Here is a 15,639-nt window from a genome sequence, read left to right on the forward strand (position 1 = left end):
ATTCACAACAAGTGAATGTTGATGATTATCTGTTCATTAATGAATGTTAAATTAATTGTAATATCAACCATTTATCAAATTTATCCCTAAATGCATTGAGATATTTGGCGTTTTTGCTGAAAATCTTACTATTTTGTCTAATTGAAATTTAGTGAATTACGTTACCACTGACTCATGAATATTGTTTCTGTGCATTTGTCATGTAATATAGATTATATATATGTTAAATGGTTTAAATTTTCAAATTCTATCTCATTACGTTATGAATTTCAGATTTTAATTGTTGATATAAAGTTTGTTTCTTGAAATTTGCTTATTCATATATGATACTGTAAAACCAAAACACATTCCAGACACCCACCATTCATTATGTATTTATAAAACACAGAATCAAACTTCATAATATATTGCCACACACATATATATATATACTTCATTTATGACTCAAACATCGCATTTTAATAAAATTTTAGTATTCGTGTGAATTACGTTACCTGATTGATGCTTTTCCAATGCAGAATAGTTCAGTTAATGCAATGAAATTATGGACAATTTTTTTTTTAAAGGAAAAAAAAATGTATTGATATTGATTTGAAAAATATTTCTAGCATTCAATTGTGATTATATATTATATAATCAAACGTGAAAAATATGTATTTCAATTTCTAGAAAAACATCAGAAGATAATTTATTATGATGTCGGAAAAACTCCTGGAAAAAAAAACCGAGATGCAAAATGTCTTTAAAGATCGATGTTTTTCGAAAACTTATATGTGATTGAAGTTTTCAATCTCTCGATTTATGATTATCTCGGATTGTCATATTGGTAATTTCTTTACAAAGATTAGAGCAGAGCAGGTAACGTAATTCACAACACGTAATAACGTGGTTCAAATGAATTGCTGAAAAAAATATAAAATAAGACTATTTGGTGCTCATAATAAAAAAAATTAAGAAGTTGAAATATACCACTTTGAAAAAAATTAAGTGATTACTGTGAAAGTGTTAGGATGATTCTCGCCGTTTTGGTAATTGCTATGGTCCCATTTAACTGATGTTGGCTGCTAAGTAGAGAAGTAGAAGTACAGTACCAGTCAACATAGTTGTATCAAACAGCCTCTTGTAAAGTATTTAAAACCCTTTTTGATCCCCTACACAAAATGACGGTGGCATTGTTTTCTTTTTTCAACATACGTCATGTAACGCTTATAACAAAATATGTGTCAGGGTCGTGTGCAAAGTAAAAATTTACACAGTGGAAAAGTGAAACAACAAACAAAGATCTTCTTTATTGTGTTTAAAGCTAAACGCCTTGGAAAATTCTGACATATCTGACAAATTATTGATAGCCTACTGTATGGATGGACAAAAGCACAAACATAGCAATAGAAAATGCATTGCAAAGAAAATTCTGTAGGAAAAAAACATATGAAAAACCCGTACAGACTATGCTCACCTCAGCACACGAGATTCACATGAGCAAGTTCTGTGCAGCAACTGAGAAACGTATTCCAATTAGATACTTTAGGTGAGCGGTTTGGTAGTTAACATGTGCAAACATTTTCTCACCTAAGCTGATCAGGTGAGAACAAAAATCAGCTGAGAAATATAGCTGCTCAGCTGAGCAGATGGTGAGAAATTTGAACATAGAATGTTTAAATGGATTTTTACAGTAAAAATTCTGAGTCCTTCTCATCTGAGCATTTTGTGAGCAGTTTTGACTTTCACAAAAGTTGGACTTGAACTGTTCATCACAAAATGTTTACATGTTCAATAAATGTTTAATTTATTTACTGTACATAAACAATGATAAAGTATATCTATAAAATGACAATTACTTCAATTCTAAAAAGATAAATGATATGATGACATTTAGGAAACAGCCCTAGTGTGAGATTAGTGTTTAATTGCAGATTAACGGCAAATTTACGATGATAAAAGCAAATTTAAAGTAGTATTTTTTCACAAAGCTTGTTTTTTACAACGTGTAAGCCATGCATTTTCTTTTCGGTTAGGATGGTGATTGTTCAAGTATACCTCGATGGACTTTGATGTTCAAAGCGTCGCAATGAAACCGACATTTTTGTTTTTATATACTTCTCTATGTTTTTTCTTATTTAAACAAATCCATTCTATTTTTTGTAGGGTTATTATCCACTAATGACCACTGATTAGTATATATTGTGTGCTCAAAATTATTTAATATGCATATCAAATAAATTGCCGTTTAAACAATTGCATAATAAAAATTTCTAAGGACTAATGATTAATGATTAGCATTTGATCTACTTTGATATATTTGAAACAAATGTGGTTGCATCATAATTTAGCAATGATCGTTTTTTTATTCATATGTTGCTATATTATGATATGTGGAAGAAAGTAACAACTATTATGTACATAAATAATATCAAATAAATCATGGGTACGAGTTGGTAAAAATAGGGTACGAGTTGCCGAAAGTACGCGTTGTCGTGTACCCAAGTATTTATAGAAATTCAAAATTTGAAAAGGGAACTTACGTTGAAATTATTTGCGAATTGTTCGATATCCTATCCGTTTTTGCTGGTGCACTGCCAGTGTTAATTTTATCTGTAGAAGATGTTTTCTGAATCTCTCTCCAAGTTCTTAAATATGCCTTACTTAATTGTATTTCGGCATAAAAAAAGAACTAAGAAAATTATCAGATTAGTCAATCGTTGTTGTAAACTAAACAATGCAGTGTTATTTACAAGCATTGATAGTACAGTCAGTTGTATTCAAAGTTAAAAGGTCCACATGATCTGATAAGCTGGTCCCTTGCTGGCTACTACACTATGTTCATTGAAAGTAGGTTATTACAAGCGGATACCAGTTTAATAATGTGAAACCTTTCAGAACCGGAAACACATAATAAATAACGTCAGCAAAAAACTATTTAGGCACCCAAAATACGATTTGTGAAATGAGGGCTATATTTATCAGATAAGTATATTACAGTTTCAACTGAAATGTTTATTGCTAATTTTTAATAAAATTTGAAGGTAAAAGTTTATTGAGACAATCAAGGATTTGTATAGTAACTATACAAATCCTTGAGACAATCTTGAAATACCATTTTTGAGAAAGACAACACCAGATAAAAAAAAAAATGAAGAAAATCCTTGAAATTAGGCAGCAACCATTTCATTTTCTGGGGGGGGGGGGGGGGGGGGGGGCTATGGATTTTTTTGGAAAAAAAGTGTTTCCAGTTTTTGGAGAAAAAAATATTTTGTTTTTGACCCTGTGAAAAGAAAAATGTTTGCTAATTCACCCTCAGCTGCCATCATATGTAATGCTATAATTGAAAGAAAAAAAATGTTTTCGATTTGTCGCCAAAAAAATAGTTTGTCCGACAAAAAAAATCCATAGCCTCCCCCAGAAAATCAAATGGTTGCTGCCTTATGTATTGAATTTGCAGGCGCATAGCAACCTGTACGCAAACACGCAGTAGCGTACACATCGAAAATTTGACAAAAATAAAAATATGGTAAATCTAGTAAGAATAAAACTGAAGTAATAAAATAAATCAAAAAGTATTATACAAATATACTAATAGTCACTTTGTAGCTATGACTCCGTTCTGGAAACCAGCATCATGATTGTGTTGCTGATGCAAACAATTAAAATAGCTGAGTTTTCGGGGTGTCAGAACACAATTGTTACGTATACTATGCATCCTTACCCTGACATCGTTTCTGAAGATTTCGAAATAACTGATGAAATGAAATCTGACGTTCTCAGTAAAGAGACCATGGGCAACGATTCATTCTTATGATGTTCCTGTGAGGTATGTATAGTCTAACATATGTCGTCATAACAGATTTTTTTATTAAACAGTCCAGTCAAACTTAAGTTTAAAGGGGATTGTTAAGGGTAATTTTTGTGCAACGTCTTCGCCGTTTTTTTTTATTCGAAGGCAACGGCAGAACGGTCTTTTAGTACCATGAGAAGACTTGAAAAATGCGATGAAAATCAAGCGTTTATCTGGCTTTGTCTATTGAACATATACCGTGAAAAAACAAATTTCAGCTAAAAATAACTGAAAATAAATAACAAAATATCTAATTTATTTGACTTTTTTTTTTTGGCATTCCTCATTGATCACAATATTGCTCACAACAGTGCAAGAGTTTTGATGAAACATTTGGTTGTGAAATGAACTTTTTAGTGGCAGACATGGCTTACTCATCTATTCTAATTTTTTACATACATAAGTGTTTATTTTCGGTTGTCAGTCTAGCTAGCTCTATTTTGTCATTGTCCTGTCAATTTTACGAGCAACCGATTGCCTCTGGGTATTTTTTCCCTTTGTTTAGAGAAAATCGTCAGAGCAGATAACCTTCGTAAAGAGAAATTATAAAAAAGGTAATTTTTTCTATTGTTTAAACTATCCTGATTGTGATATTTTTAGGACGTAATCAGCTCATGGTTAAAAAAGAGAAATGCTTACAGCCTATAAACAAAGATGTAAATACATGTCTGAACTTTGCTCCTGTGGATTCAAGTTTAGAAGCTGAAAAAATTCACACCAGGAGAAAACAAGGTAAATATATTTTGATTAATTTTTATACACTAGTCTATGACAGACATATTATGGTATACAAATGCTCGACTGTCTGCCCATCTGTCATATATACAGTATGCATTGATCAATTTTTTGGCCAAATTTCACTAGTGAAAATCGGGTTTTAAAATGGTGAATGTTGGGCGTGCGGGGAAAAAATTTCTGTAACACTTTTCTCAGAAACTACTAATCGTAGCCTCTTGATATTTGGTATGCATCATCAGGTAGGGGTCCCATATCATGGAATGCGATTTCAGACCTGTCTGACATCTACTTCCTGTTTAACGAAATTCGGTTATTTTTGTCTTTGACCCATTTTTTGTTTGAGTTCTAGTAATTAATCAAAAAAGGAGCTATATATAATTGAGTATGCATTGATAAATTTTTCATTTGAATTGTAATGGGAATTAAGGTGGCTCCTCCATTAAAGGAAAGAAAAAAATCAAACTTCAATAAATAAGAAATTCAATGATTGAAAAGTCTATATGTGTATGAAAAAGTGTTATCAAGTTAAATTTCTCAAAAAATTCTTTCTAAAGTATGAAAATAAGTTAAAATAATAAAGGGTTATTACTCCCAATTTCTGGACATAATAAAATAAGGAAAATGGGACTTTATTCTCTGTGTATCATGATAGTATTCACAAAAAACATTTTTAATTCACACTGAGCTTGCATTTACTTTGAGATGTTATGTTGTGTATAGATTGTTTCAAGTTGATTTAAATTAAACAACTTGGTTTTTATATAAATATATATTAACCAACTGGCGGTTATAAAACATATCTCGGGACAGACAGACAGGACAAAAACATCTTTTCCACAAATCGAGGGAGACATTCTGATCAGATCTTGATGAACTTTTTATGTCATGACATGTGATTCTATTTTTTTTTTTTTAAGGTCAAACTTCTTGAAGGTAGTGATTTTCGCATTTATGCTACAAAACTGAAAGCGATGAAGAATAGTTCAAAGGATCAGCCATCCAGATTGGTAGGGGACCTGTTATCGTACTTATTCAAGGACGAATATCTCAGCACACATTCCATGAGAGGATTGAAGACGGTTAAACCATCTCTGCCGGAGGAAATAGTTCCAATTTCAGGTAATATTTGGGAACCTGAATTTTAATACCCCAGTCATGGTGAAATTAATTTTTGAATAGCCGGACCGAATTACAATTTGGGACTTTTCCCATTTATTTTCAGCTAGCTAAAAATTCTGAAATTTTCTGCTGGACCGAAGGAAAAAAATACCAGACAAAAAGTCATTCAGTCTGCACCGTTAGCCACTAGTCCGATGCCCCAGACAGGTAAAATTTCATTTGGACTAGTAAGATTTTACAAAACTTGGACACATAGTAAAAATATTTTAATTATTTGTGTTCAGACTAGTAGTTAAAAAAGTGTTTAGATGGTGCAGACTGGACATTGCCTTCGGTCCAGTGAATTTCGCCATGACTGATACACCTGCTCTGAAGGATAGGGAGTATACTGTTTTGTGTCACCCTTGTCGGCCGTCCGTAACAAAATATTTCTGTCACACTTTTCTCAGCAACTACTAATCACAGCCACTTGATACTTGGAATATGTTTTATGTCTGCTGCACTTCTCCTTCCTGTTTGCAGACTCAGTAAATTTTTCTGCTTTTCGGTAAATTGCATAAATTTTGGTCACATTTGTTCTCAGCAACGACTTATTACAGCCTATTGAAACTTTGTATGATGTATCTATAAGTAGTCCAATATGGTGGGATATGTTTTCAGGTTGGCTGCTCTTCTACTTTCTGTTTTCCAACTTGGTGATTTTTTTTAATAAATTTTGTAGATTTTCGTCACGCTTTTCTCAGTAACTACAAATTCTCTCCTATAATACCATTTGGGATCTGAAGAAATGCTGGGTTTTTTATTCACCAGGATAAGGATCTAAATCGAGCAATTCCCTAGTTTGCACTTGAGGGAATGCAATCTATACATAAATATACATTTAATAACAACAATCTTTTTCATATTTTGTAGAATACCTTGTCACGTGACCATGAACAAATTAAAGAGGCAGGATGTGAACAGTATAATAAACAGAAAATGCATGGACTCAAAAAGAAAGGGAAAGATCCAACAGAAACAATGAACATTTTAATTGCTACACCAAAATGAACATTATAAATAAAGTGCAAATTTATTTTAAACAAGCGTTAAACTAGTTTTCTTGATGGCCAACATCAACCTATAACCCCGAAAATCAAATTTAATATGCAAATTAGGTGAGAAATTGAGCTATGCTCACCTGAGAAATACCTAATTTGCATGTTAAAAAGCACATGTGCAGCAAAAATGCTCACCGGAGCAGCTTAGGTGAGCATTTTTGCTGCACACGTGCTTTTTAACATGCAAATTGGGTATTTCTCAGGTGAGCATAGTGATGCTCACCTCAATTTCTCACCTAATTTGCATGTTAAAAATCACATGTGCAGCTCACCTGAGCAGCACATCATAATCTTACCTGAGCATCTCGTGTGCAAATTGTGAGAAACAATTGGTAAGGGAAGGAAATGAAGGTCAGTTAATAAAATCTTGCTTATATTATTACCATTTTACTTAGTAAGCTATAGTAATAAGAGCAAAAACTAGCTTATCAAGCCAAGTCAGCCAAACAAGAAGGTAATTCATAGAGATGTGTTCTTACAAAATTGAATTTATTCAAATGACAAATTCTTGTCAAATTTAAGCATCATTGATCATTATTGAAGTAAAATGCACAAAATTTGTCCCACCAGTTTCATTTCATTTCCTATTGCTAGTATCCAGGTAAAGTATATATACAATACTTTGTTTATAAATATGTAATTAAAGCAGCTGATACAGCAACCTGTTCAAGAGAAGAAGTCCCATTTTTTCCAAAAAGTTTACTTTCCTAATCCATAAAATACCCTGAGAAATAAAAAAAAAAGGGGCTACTGTGCAAGCCAATCTAATAGTTTAATTTTACAATAATAATGATTCTGAAATTCAAAGTTGTGACACTTTCACTTATAATTTAAAGCATATTTTATTTACAGAATTTCTGTCAATATTTTTGGTATAAAACTTATAAATCCCTTTTTTGTATGTTACTGTTCAACTAAGAAACATAGGGTTGAGTTTAAAGTATCTCTTAATTTGAAGAAATTTGTTGTGACTCTTGATCACACTTTATAGAATATAAAATATATATGATCAGTACTATTTATATAATAATTATATCAATTTTCAGAAAGATTATTGAAATTGTATAAACTATGTTTTATTGCATTAAATATACTCAAAAGTTTAAAAAAAATCTTCTAGGAATGATCCCACATATAAAAATTACATGTAGTATATTTCATCCGCCAGATCTAATTTCTTTCAATATAGAGCTCTAGGTTTTAAATTTTACACGTAGGAGTCATTATCCATTTCTGTATTGTTTTTTCTTACTATGTACAGTAATATTTTGTCTTTTAGTTTCTACATTTAGTCCTTCTCTGAAAATCAGGAAAGTATATCTTCTTTATATTATCATAACATAGTTATAAATCGAGTTTCGTTTATTTTTTTTCTAAGATTTGTAAAGTCAACTCCTTTTTTAATTTTTATGCATTTTGCTGGTTTTTTTTTTTTGGACTGGTGATATTAAGGAGAGATAACCACTTGCACAAATCGGCATAAAAACCACTGCTTCGTTTTGAAATCAATTTGACGTTTGCGTATCCAACATTCTATTGCCGAGATATTCATATCGAGTGTTTGTCTTAATGAGATGCTTTATTAAATTTAAATTCAGCCCATCATTTTTAGTTTCCTCGTAAATGTTAAGATTTTTCGATCAGAAGACTTGACAATTTTCACCCAAACTCCAAGTTTGCAGATAAAAGAAAGAATAAAGGACTTTGATTTGATGTTTGAGCTTTGACGATAATGAACTATGGATACTCAAGATTAGTTAGGTCAATAAATTTTTATTACGACAATAGTAATTTAGTGAGTTAATAGTTATCAAAAGTACCAGGATTATAATTTTATACGTCAGACGCGCGTTTCGTCTACATAAGACTCACCAGTGACGCTCAGATCAAAATAGTTAAAAAGCCAAACAAATACAAAGTTGAAGAGCATTGAGGACTTAAAATGAGGTTAGTCTCGTCCGTTATTTTTCCTGAATGTTCACGGTCACGTGACTCTATTGTTGCTGATAAACTTGGGGTCAAACCGTGACCTGCTTTCCAACTGTATAGATTAACTATTTCGATATGAGCGTCACTGATGAGTCTTATACAGACGAAACGCGCGTCTGGCGTACTAAATTATAATCCTGGTATCTTTGATAACTAAATAGACCGTTGGTATTCTTGTTTAAATGGTTTTACACTAGTCATTTCTGGGACCTTGTATAGCTTGCTCATCGGTGTGTGCCAAGGCTCCATGTTGTAGATCGTACTTTGACCTATAATGGTTTACTTTTACAAAGAGCGACTTTGAGGGAGAATTGTCTCCCTGGCACTCGTACCACATCTTTTAATGTCTATTAGATCTTTTCTAAACATATCTTAAGATTAAAACTTATGCAAATGATGTTTATTATTATTTTGAGGACTCTCATGAAGTTTTAAGTAATTAAGGCGAGAATATCTTTTATTTATTCATTCAGGTTTTAAACAAGACCTAGTTTGATTAAAAATATGTAAACATATTCATAAAACTAGCACATACTACTTCTCCCTCCATAGAAAGACTTAAAATGAAGCAGATGTATTCCTTGGTGGGAATTTAGATGTATGAACAATTCAGTCGCATTGCGAAACTTTCAAAGTGTTATAATATCAAAACAACAAAAAATTATTAGGGTTTATGACCCCTTCTGTAGCAAGTTGAGTAAGAACTTTACAAACTGCAATAGTACCAACAACCACAAGTATAATGAATAATAGAGATGGGCCATTTTGTACATATACCAAGGGGAAACTTCGTGCAAAGCATTATTATTTAATGTTTTATTGCATTTAAGGGTAATGACCCCTTCTGTAGTCATTTATTTACGAACTTTTCAAACTAAATTGTATAAACACTACAGATATAATGAATAATAGAGATATGCCATATTGTACATATACCAAGGGGAAACTTGATGCAAAGCATTATTATTTACTGTCTCATTCCGTTTAATAGTAAAATAGTACTTTGTGGCAAATAAACGAAGATTTTTATCCTGGCGTATAAAATTATAATCCTGGTACGTTTGATAACTATTTATAGAAAATCCACAGCCTTTAAAACCGGAATTTTTGTAATAAAATTTGAATCATATATTACCCACTTGTTTTTCTATGATGTGCTAGTGTTTATTTCTTACAAAAAGTTCTAATCAATCTGTAAAGTCCAAAACTGCTCGTGCTGATTCACTGAAGTCGAGTGCACCCTAAAAAGTCTACTTGATTTGGTCCATATTTTTATTTGTTTAAACCAATAACTACATCAATAAACTTGTTCTAAGATAATCAATGCTAACAATGCATGAATAAACTCATCATATATACCAAGACTAAAATTCATATATACTCCAGACGCGCGTTTCGTCTACAAAAGACTCATAATTGACGCTCGAATCCCAAAAAGTTAAATAGGCCAAATAAAGTACGAAGTTGAAGAGCTTTGAGGACCAAAAGTTCCTAAAAGTTTTGCCAAATGCAGTAATCCTATACCTATCAGTCATCAAATTGCAAAATATGAGAGTAAAAGGATAAAGGCTGTGGATTTTCTATAAAATTGCCATATGCTTAGCATTGTATTTGTGTTATATTTTTACATCACCAGAAAGAGTACATGTAGTTCGTGTAGTTATCAACTATAAGAGTTGGACCATTGCAAGTGTTATGATGTAAACACCTGTATGTATATATACCTTTAATAACCTAATTCGACACCCTGTAGCTGTCTTGTTAAATCATTGAATAATATGAAAAATAATTATGTTAGTGCCATGTGACCAATGGATCACTACTTACAATAACTTAGCCTTCGATCCTTCTATACTTGTGATTTTCGTTCTTTTTTTTTTTAGACAATGTATGTACCAACATGGAACCATCAATGTGAGGATTGTTGTAAAAGATTCCCAAACACAACTTAGTTACATTAGCACAGACGCGACAATCATGGAACCAAAATACAATGCCGATACTGCCCCCTGGACCTGTTGTGCTGATGATAAGTACTACCATCGTCAACATGAGACATCCAGACACAGTTATCATCAGTTCTATCCAGGGGACAGACCAAGACACAGACAGCTTAAATTCATCAGTGGAAAGAGAGGAAAGGACTTTTCCGTCACGAAGTCAACCTACTCATACCTATCCATCAACCAGTACTAGTCCAAGGCATTCAGAAGCAACCATTCGGCAAATTACTGAACTTCTGGATGATCAGATGCCGGATTTTGCCGAGTTTCTGAATGAGCCGAGGACACCTTCACCAATTAAAAAGGCTGAAAAATGAAGAAACTACACCCACTCTCTCACCTTCACGTTTTGTACCATCAGACATCCTTTTCAGTAAATACCTTGAACCTATATCTCCAGCACCATTTAATGACCCTACATGTATGACATATTCTCCTTCGGACCAGCCTTTTATTTCCAGATCAGAAACACCCTCAGAACCCTGGATTTAACCAATACCATTACACCAGTTATTATAGAGTCGACTAATTAGGAACCCATGGATTTATCTAAGAGCAGCACAACTTTGTTACCAACAACCTCACCAGTACTACTACTACTACCATAAACATTACTTTCACCATCACCAGTATCCTCATCATTACCCTCACAGCCATCTGAAACACCTTTGGACCTTTCGATAAATTTAGACAAAACTATCCTACCAGCAGAAATAGATTGTACCCTACCAACAAACCAGTGGAACAAACCTATTGGAAGAAATTAAAGTGGATCTTTCAGATTATAACGATATGTCGCTCGATCCAAGGCTGTTTTTCGCCGGAGCACCATCATCTTATCTGAAACACTCCCTGGCTAAGACTCTGCAAGAACAAATTAACCTATGCAGGAAAACCCGCATCTTGTTCTTAACTGCCAGTATGCGCAAAAATTAGCAAAGGGGCTAAACTCTGTAAAAGGATGTCAAATGAAGACCTATCTTACCTTACCAGGAAATCGTTTTCCGTCCACTTTAGGACAACCTCATTTGAGTAGTTCATATTCCTCAACCACATCTATTTACACTATGTTACACACAATATAGGTTATTCACTTTAGTACGGAGATATCAATGTTTCATTTTATCCTCCATGCATCACGTAATTGGCCATATTTGCAATAATTTCAACATTATACGAGTATATATATACAGTACACTATATAAAAGGTATGCTTTCGGCACAACAACAGTATACATACGGGAGTATCGATGTTCGGAACATATTTTTATCAGTTCACAACAATAAAATATCCTCATTTTCTTTTAATGTCTCGGGATCGGTATCTTGCTATATGTAACACATACGACATTTACCTGCATATTGCATCTTATTTAACAATATTTTCACTATTTTCTTTTCGTCCAGGATAATGAAATGAGCAGTTCAGAATTATTTGGATTTTATCATGACTGAAAAGTGTTCTAAATTTTTCTTCCGATATTAATTGTAATATTTCATCAATCTGGTGAAAATATTTTCGTCGGATAGGTTCTAGAATTTGACAGTCCAACAAGAAGGGACAGAGTTTCATCGCCTTGATCGCAAAATTTTCAGATTGGTGTTTTGTTTTCTGTATATCTAAATCTTTTATTCGGTAAGATGTAAGTGCCGGTTACTAATTTTAATTTAATTGCCAGTCGCGTTGTTTCTCTGGTAGGATCATTAGTTGTATTTATGTCCAATAGATGGTGAAATTTCCCAGGATTGTATGCGTCTATAGTAAGATGTCGTAGTGACGTATAGCGTTTTCCGGTATTGATGAATCGCAATTTGAACAGTTCTCTTCCATTGAAACTTTTTGGTGCAGTTTAGAAGTTGTAAGGGAGATGGTAGTCCATATTTGAATATCATTTTCGTAATTGAAATAAATCAGCTGTTGCTTGATTGATCTTTGATGGATAATTGTCTAATGGCCAATTTCTGTTCTAAATTTGAGTTGTCTTGTCTACATATGTTGTTAAATAATATCAGTGCTTTTTGATCGATTTGTGCTTCTATAGGTAAAAATCCGGATAAGATGTAAGCACTTGGATCTGGTGAACATACCGGTTATGACATAATTCTTTTCAGCAACTGTTTTTGGAACTTTTCTAATTTTAGTATCAATACTGAAATGTAGGCGAAATCCTTTGGTGCAAATATAGAAACAGTAATTTCTGCAGAGTTCTTAATTATTGGCACCTCTTCTCTTGGTAATATTTAAGATATAAAGGATATCAAATCTTTAATCATATTACAAATTTGAACACAAACTTGTTCATAATCATTGTCAAAAAAACCCCAGCTGCTACATCAATATCGTCCATTTTGATAGTCAACTAAATTGAAGAGTTTTGACTTCGATTCGGAAAGGTTGCACACATGTGCAGTAGAACTGATCTTTGACTCGAGTCAACCCGAGTTGGACGAATCGAAGTAGGCCATAATGACGGGATCTTCAAAAGTAGAGAGTCACGTTATAAGAACCAAAGAAACAGAAAAGGTCGCAAATAAAAAACACACCAGCAAAAATGAATGACAATACAAAAACACGTCAAATGAATATCACTTAAAACAAACCAAACAGTATAAAATAAATATTAATTATTGAACAAAGACAAATAGAAGAACAATATAACAATAAGTTCAGATGATAAACAACGTCAGCGCGCAGAATCTATACATCAAGACCATCATGTATTATTTTGAAGTTGATACGTAATATGTATCAACTAGGTCTTGGTACCTTTCAAGGACCTATTTAAGAAAAAGGAAAATACTTTCTTTGACATACCCCTGGTTCATCAACTTTCTACTCAGACACCGGTGGCGTTTTACAAAGTTCTTGCATATGAAATAAGTTGAAAAATGTATACAAATGTATACAAAATTATCAAGAATACAGACAACAATGTATCAAAAAAGGTGGTTTGAAAAAGTGATTGTGGGTAGTTGTTTAAAGGGGTACTACAACAGTCAGATTAAAATGGAATTTGTTTTAATGGTTCTATGATTATTTACAGACTTATAAAATAATATATTGGATAAATAACATAAAACTTTGAATTTAATTGAAGCGAGAAGCCTTATATAAGCGCTAACGACAAGTCATGGTCTGGTCAGGTGCCTATTGCTCAAAATACATTTTATAAATGGTGGGAATATATTTGAAACTTGTATAGAAAACTAACTTTTTGTTAATTGTTAAAAACTATCTGCTAGAATAACAGACTGATATAGCACCACACATTGCTAGTTAACAAATTACACTGCGAATTTTTAATATTTATTTTTTTCTGAAAATATTTTACCGATCGTAATAATTTTTGGTCGCGATATCTTTTATTTCAGACTTCAGTTTTAAATTCAGAAAACAAAGTTAACAAGTAAAATATGTCAATGGACTTAAAAATTCCCGATTTGTTGCTATCAATTATGCTATTTGCAATTGAGGATACATAAAAAATAATAATATATACCCCTTGGAACTTAGAAGCTCGGCCAAAGTTAGCATGTGACCATACTATATATACCAACGGTTAAAATCTTAACTTTTATAATAAGATGTTTATTTAGGACTAATTTATCAATAAGATAAAAACAAGCACAAACAAAATGTGTTTTGTTTTTCAATAGATATAGGAAGATGTGGTGTGAGTGCCAATGATACAACTCTCCATCCAAATAACAATTTAAAAATTAAACCATTATAGGTTAAAGTACGGCCTTCAACACGGAGCCTTGGCTCACACCGAACAACAAGCTATAAAGGGCCCCAAAATTACTAGTGTAAAACCATTCAAACGGGAAAACCAACGGTCTAATCTATATAACTTCATTAATAATTTAAACTTTTAAACATCACAAGACATTTCTGATTTACTTTTGAATATGTTTTCATTACGCGCGTCTTGTGTATTAAATTCTAAACATGGTACCTTTGATTTACAGGCATACATAATTTTTTTAACTTGATTTATGTACTAAACATACAATAATATGTGTTTTACACAGTTTTCAAGTATACCCATAAACTGATTGTATTTATTATAAGCAAGATAACCTAAATATAAAATACAATGGTGAATTTCAACAAAACTTATGGCAGATGATGCATCACCCACCCTTTCAAAAGCAGAAATGAACGAATAAAAATTGAGAATACCAAAGCCTAACTATCTCTTTAATTAGTCATTTTTGCCAACAGGTAAACAAATATATCATTATCAAACGAAACATAAATACACCATTAACCAAATAAAATCAAGCTCAGGTTATTTAAAAAAAAAAAATCTCGACCTGTAGCTATAGGCTAATACATGATTATAATGTAATCAAAAGAGTCTCATAGCTGTTTCAGATTAAATTAAAATTATTTTTAATAAATATTTAAAAACATTACAAATAACTAACTATAGTTGACTAAAAACTCAATATTTACAGCTCCTACTAATCAAGAACAAATTCGGTTGACGTTTTTTGGATTTATTTTGATTAGTGATAGAATGTTATAAGCGAGGTTCGGCAATCCGATTACTGTCTACATTTTTAAAAATATACCGTATGCTTACAAAAACAAAACGTAAATGAAAAAGAAAAAAAAAACACCCCCATGTTAATCTTGTGGTTAAGCCTTAGCACTCAAACTCATAAATTTCTTTTAAAATATACGTCCTATTGTAAGAAGTAAATAATGAGCAACAATACGTTTCATTATAAAAATAAGAAGATGCGATCTCATTGCCAATGAGACAGTGATCAACAGAGATCAAATCGAATGACGTAGAAGCTAATAACTATCAGCAAAGCCAATACCGCACAGTAAGCTCTCAAATTA

This window comes from Mytilus trossulus, chromosome 6 (genome assembly GCF_036588685.1).
Source record: "Mytilus trossulus isolate FHL-02 chromosome 6, PNRI_Mtr1.1.1.hap1, whole genome shotgun sequence".
In the NCBI taxonomy this organism is placed as follows: Eukaryota; Metazoa; Mollusca; class Bivalvia; order Mytilida; family Mytilidae; genus Mytilus; species Mytilus trossulus.